Consider the following 6,202-nt stretch of genomic DNA (forward strand, 5'->3'; position numbering starts at 1 on the left):
AATGGAATCATAAAGTAGGTAGCCTTTTGAAATTGGCCTTTTTTCACTCAACATCATTTCCTATAGATTCGTCCAAGTTCTGTATATAAACAGTTTCCTCCTTTTTATTGCTGAGTAGTATTCCACGGTACGGCTGCAGCACAGTTTAACTATTCACCAGTTGGAGGGTATCTGTGCTGATTCCAGTTTTGGCTAATAAAGATGCTATGAACATTCATAGATGCATTTTTCATCAAGTTTGTTTTGCTACTAGTATAATAATATCACCCTCTATCCACTAATCTTACAAGATTAGTAATTCTGCAAACTTTCCAAACAAATATATACTTTTGAAGCATGTGTAATCTCAAGTGAGATTGTGAAGTATTTCTTTAATAATATAATTAATTTCTCTGGCTTTTCTTCTAACATATTTTGAAAAGCAATTTTCAACAAGAATTTGTAAATGATCTTACAATTACAGGCCTTTAGATGACTAAGATAGTTTAACACCAATGGTGGTTTCCTTTTTGTAATAATCAAACAAAACAATCTTGCTATACCTCCTGCACCTCACAAATATGTATTAGGAGACAAATTTTCCATATGCCATCACTAAGGGCCAGAGAACATGTTATAGGTTTGAAGTTTGTGCCTCGGGTCTTTCAGCATAAAGTACAATAATGATGTAATTTACATTCAGCCACAGATATATTGAAATTTTCTAATTTACTAGGGAATTCTGTTTTCAAAAACCATTACTGATCCTTTTAAAAGCAAAGCTTGCTTTTGTCATGGTTATTTACCTGTCATCTCTTAGCTCTAAGGTAACCCTTTTTTGCTCTGCTCTGTGATGCCAGGGCTGGGACTCTGCAAACTGCTTTTTCCAAACTCCCCAGCCAGTTGCCCTCCTGGTAGGTTCTGTCAATGGGAGGGTCTGATGGGAGATTAGAAGGAGGGAGAAGGGATCTCTGGTTGTCAGCTCCCGTCAACAACCTTACCCCACCCCCTGCCCCACCCCCACCCAATGATTTCAGCCTCCAGCTTCTTTCAGCCTTACCAGCATCACTATACCAGGTCCCCAGAGAGGAACCACCTCCCACCAGCCATGCCTTCCTTGGTGGTCCAAGCGGGGGCTGTGTGGAATGCCTCCACCAGAGGTCCATGTGCCAGCCAGCACAGGAACTCTCCTCCAAGCTCCCAGGTTCTGGTAACCTCACTTCTTTCCTTTTGTTCCTCTACCCCTAAATGTGCTAGCTGCTTAGGGGCACAGGAAGCAGTGACAAATATCTGGGTTACTTCATTGTCCCCCTTTCAGCCTCCTAGCACTCATGTACCCAACTTTATCTAGTGAATCCACTCTACTGGAAATACTTAGCATGGCTTTCTGTTTTCCTGTAGCTTTTATATAATTGCAAACAAAATTCTGCAACTTTTTTAGTATCTTATCTATTTCCTCTCCAACTACTAGGTCATGGTCCTTACAGGAGAATCTGTGATTGAATTCAGGACTTGGAGGAGGAAGGAGAAGGGTTAGGTGAACATCAGAGATTCTTTGGTAGTAAGCAACAAATGGACTCAGGCTAACTTAAGCAAAAAGGGAATATATGGGAGGATATGGGGAGCTCGCAGAATCAAAGGAGCAGATTTGTAAAGGGTGGCAACCGGAGCCATTCCAGAGTTCTAGGAAGTAGGAACCAATGGAGGTACCTTGTGGCGCTTCACCAGCAGGAATCTATGGAATCCACATTCCACAAAGGGCGTGACTGAATGGCCCCACCGTGGTTAGGTGCCTAACCTTTGGCTGGTGGAGAGCAGGGTATCCTAATGGATAGTCCTAGCAAACTGCAAGGAGTTTGAAGAAGGAAGGATGAGCACACCCAGGAGAACTTTAGCACGCTGTTTCCCAGGGAAGAAAGAATGGATGATGGCTAACAATTGCAACAAACCTTCACTACCGTGAACCACAGGAGAGGTCCTCACTTCCGTTGTAAATGACAATGTGTTGCATTTAAAACTTTAAACAAAAGAACAATGTGCTTGGGGTGGAAAGCTCGGAGCAATTTTTCTAGAAGAAGGTTCTACATGTGAAGCCTTCTTATCACTGCTTATGGATTGGGACAAGACCAGGAGGAGTCTCCTATTCAATATTTTTCATTTGACAAATATTTATTTACTACGCCCCAGTGATTCTAAGTCTAAGCCCCAGGGATTCTGGTCTAGGTCATTTCCTTTATTCACTGTCACCAATGAGTAGCTCAAGTTGCTTAACATTAATAGCTAGCACAATGGGGTAAGCTGGCCTTTCAGAAATCCAGAGGGACACCCCACAAAGGTTAAATATTAACGCATTTGTAAGTATAAAACAATTACTTCACTTTACCTAATAAAATATTACAATAGTTAAGTGAAAACAAAGTACAAGTTCAAACAAGCACAGGGTGTTACCTATTTTATAATAATTTTCCTTCAGCTCCCTCTCCTACAATTGCATTAAACAATATTTTAAAAGAAATTACTTAGAATCCTATCACACTAAGACAACTCTTCATTTGTCTGCATTACTCTTCTACCATTCCTTTATATATTTTTTTCTAAAATGTGTGGGGCCTTTTTTCCCATCCATTGGAAAAAAATTCTACATAGAGCAACATATGAAGAATAAAATAACCATCATTCATAATACCAGCAACCAAGAGACAATATTTTTGTATATTTTCTTCCCCTCTAATAATTTGGATGAAAATAATATGGCCAGAAACAAAATTGGTATTCTTTACACTCCTCTTTTGCTTGCGTAATTATCAGATTTTCTGTAACCAGCTTTGCTTTTGTAATAAGAAAACAAATAAAGGAATGTATAAAAAAGCAGGCGCTCCCTATGTTTTGTTCATTCCAGGTATCTCTAGTTCCCAGAACACTGCTTGGCACACAGTAGGTACTCCAAAATTTTTTTGAATGGCTAAGATTTTCACCAAAAACTAGTGAGACAGTGTTGTTAATGAACACACAATCACGGGGCAGCCATGTCCGGGATAAGTTCCCCCTCTCATTCCTTTTGGTAAATAGTTCATTCTATCACATACAGTCACTTTCGCTGTCTTAATATAAGATGGGATGGCTCGATTTCAAATTCCAACTCCAACACACTGTGGCTTTGGCAAGAAACTTCACTACTCTTTGCCTGAACTTCCTCATCTGGTAAATACTGGCCCAGGTGCTGGGGATACAAAAAAAGAGCCTGACATCAGTTCACATTCTGGCATAGAGGGAAAAGCCTATGAACAAATATGTCAGGTGCTGATAAGTGCTATGAGAAAAAAGAAAATAGAGTGAAGGGGACAGAAAGTGGTTACCTGTGTGTGGGGGGGGGGGGGATGAGGGCCTGTTGTTATTTTATAAAGGGTGCGCAGGGATTGGCTAGAGGTTTCAAAAATATCCTAGTGTCCCTGTGTTTTTCAAACTTCAAGTTGTGACTAAGTGCGATCACAAAATCAATGTAGAGGTTAATCTGCATGTTTTAAAAAATGAAATACCAGAATACATCACACATATTAAAGGTCAGCACTGTTTGGTGTAATTTGTTTCGTTTTACATACAAGTGTACTACACTAGCCTGTAAAACACCATCAGTATGGAGAAAATGGTGGTTAATACTAGAGCAACTTTGAGGTAAGCAGAGAAAGGTACCTAAACAGGGTCTCTCTCGGTTGATAGCCCACACCTTGTGAGTGAACTTGTTGGTGCCTTATTTGGGGAGTAGAATAAGCTGAGTACAAAAGAGATAAAAAGACAACCGCAGAGAAAATAGGAGAAAAGATTAAGACCAGAGCTAAGAAGTTGGAGCAAAAGGCAAAAACAAACTGAACAGTTAAGCAATTCAAAAGAGAAAACTGTATTACTTTTTTGTTGTTGTTGTTAATCTTCACCCAAGGATATTTTTTCCATTGATTTTTAGACAGAGTGGAAGGGAAAGAGAAGGGGAAGAGAAATAGAGAGGAGAGCGAGAGCGAGAGAGAGAGAGAGAGAGAGGGAGGGAGGGAAACATGATGTGAGAGAAACACATCGATTGGTTGCCTCCTGCATGCAGGCATGCACGCACACACCAGACCAGGGCTGGGGATTGAACCTGAGGCCCTTCAGTGCGCAGGCTGATGTTCTAACCACTGAGAATGCCAGCCAGGGTTGGTATTACATTTTTGATGCAAAAAAGTACTTGACAGGAAAAAGACCAAAAAAAATTAGAGAAACAGAATTGACAGATTCAATTTAGCAACAAAAACAAAACCCAAAGCTAATGAAATATGCTGTATATGATACTTTCAGGTGCAGTATATGATAGTGCCTGAATACTTTCAGAAACTCCCAAATATCTGCTCCATCCTCTCTGCTCTTACCCTCAGTGAGGTGGATACCTTTTTAAAAGAGATCGTCTGGGAAGATTTCTTTCAATCCTTTAAACATTTAATAGGTTTTGGAAATCATGCCCACCCATCAGAAATAAGTGAAATATATTGAAGGGAGACTGGATATCATCTGGGAAGCCTCTCGCTGTGCACATAAGGAGGTTCCCATTGAAGCAGAGCTGTAACACAATTATTCCATAACAAGGTGGGCAAACTACAGTCCTCCAGCTAAACCCACCCACCCCTCCACCTGTTTTTGTATGACCCATGAGCCGAGAATAATTTTTCCATTTTCATAAGAATGTTTTGTGGCACGGTTAAATTGTACGAAGTTCAAATTTCAGTGTCTATAAAGTTTTACTGGAACACAGCCAGGCTCACCCTTATTGTCTAGGGCTGCTTTCTCTATAACGTGAGAGTTGAGTAGTTGCCCCCAAAGCCTGAAATCTTTCGGATCTGGCTCCTTTTAGAAAAACGTTTGCTAACCATTGTCCTAGAACAAGAGGGCTCTCTTGTTTAAACACCCTTCCAACTCTCTTTCCTCTCCAGATCCTCCCCTCCTCAGCTTTGGTCTCTAACAATCCTAGGCCCGACAGGAAGGCAGAGAGAGCATTAAAATGAATTGTATGGTATAGAGAACAGGAGACACCATACGGTAAATTTCTATATAAAGTAATATGAGTGGTTCTGCCACCGATTAGGATGACATCTGGGTTTGTTTCCCGATTAGAAAAGTGGACACCACAGCGGCAACTGCACGATTTCGTTTGATAATCCCCACGGTCATGTGCATGAAGACACTTAGAAAATATTAAAGCAGCAAATATTCCGGGGGGGTGCTTTTGTAGGGTGAGCCTCTCAGAGTTTGGATGTAGACTGAGGGCCCCTGGAACACGCCCCCCGACCCCATCCCCTCTGCTCCTGGCCCTTTTGGCTTTGCAGCCCGCTTTCTGCTCACCCCAATGCACTCTTCAGGGGCTACCAAGTTCCGGGGCAGAGCGGGACTCAGGCGAGCCAGCCCGGGTTAGCTTAGAGCAGCTCTACCCAGCTTCGAAAGCCTGGGGGGGGTTCGCCCTGGGCCCCCCCGCAGGTGATAAGAATGACTCAGCAGGGGCCGCGGCTGGGACTGAGATAAGAAAGCCAGTGCACGGACCAAAAAAATCTCCTGAATTCGAGTGAGAGGCTGCGAATCAACATCGAAGGACTCAAATGTGTGAACAAACGAAATGTAATTCAAGTCAGCTTCGGGCCAGTTGGCGGCCTGAGCTAGCACAGGCCGCAGGTTTAGCCTAACAGGGAGGCCCGGCGTCTTCTGCAGTCTGAAAACGCCCACGGCCTCTACAAAAGGCCCCCTTAGCCTCTGACAAACCCCACCTCAGCTCCACCAGGTTCCAGGAAAGGCTAGTCGGCTGGAGGGAAACCTTTCGGGGTGCACGGAATTGCATGTCCGTGATTATCGTGTGGACTTTGAGGACACAATCTCTCGAGACTAGAAACCATTTTCTTCTCGCTGAGATTTTGCTTGGCTAAGCGGCGACAGTCTCCCTGCCCCACTCCACCCCCCTCTTCATCCCCCACGGCCAGGGCCTCAGCATGCAACCACACCCCGCGGCCCCAGGGCTCGCCTCCTGGGCTCTCAGCCCCCGCGCAGCCTGCACGCCGCGCCACCATTCGCCCCACCCCCGCGCACCCCATCCGCCCCCGCGCCCAGCCCTGGGAGCGTCGGGCGAGTTCTCGCGCCTGCGCCTCGGAAACTTCCTGCCGCGGGACGCTCCGCCCACTCCCCAGAAGCCCGCCTCCGAACGCCGCGTGAAGCC

Source organism: Miniopterus natalensis, chromosome X (assembly GCF_054644295.1).
Source record: "Miniopterus natalensis isolate mMinNat1 chromosome X, mMinNat1.hap1, whole genome shotgun sequence".
In the NCBI taxonomy this organism is placed as follows: domain Eukaryota; kingdom Metazoa; phylum Chordata; class Mammalia; order Chiroptera; family Miniopteridae; genus Miniopterus; species Miniopterus natalensis.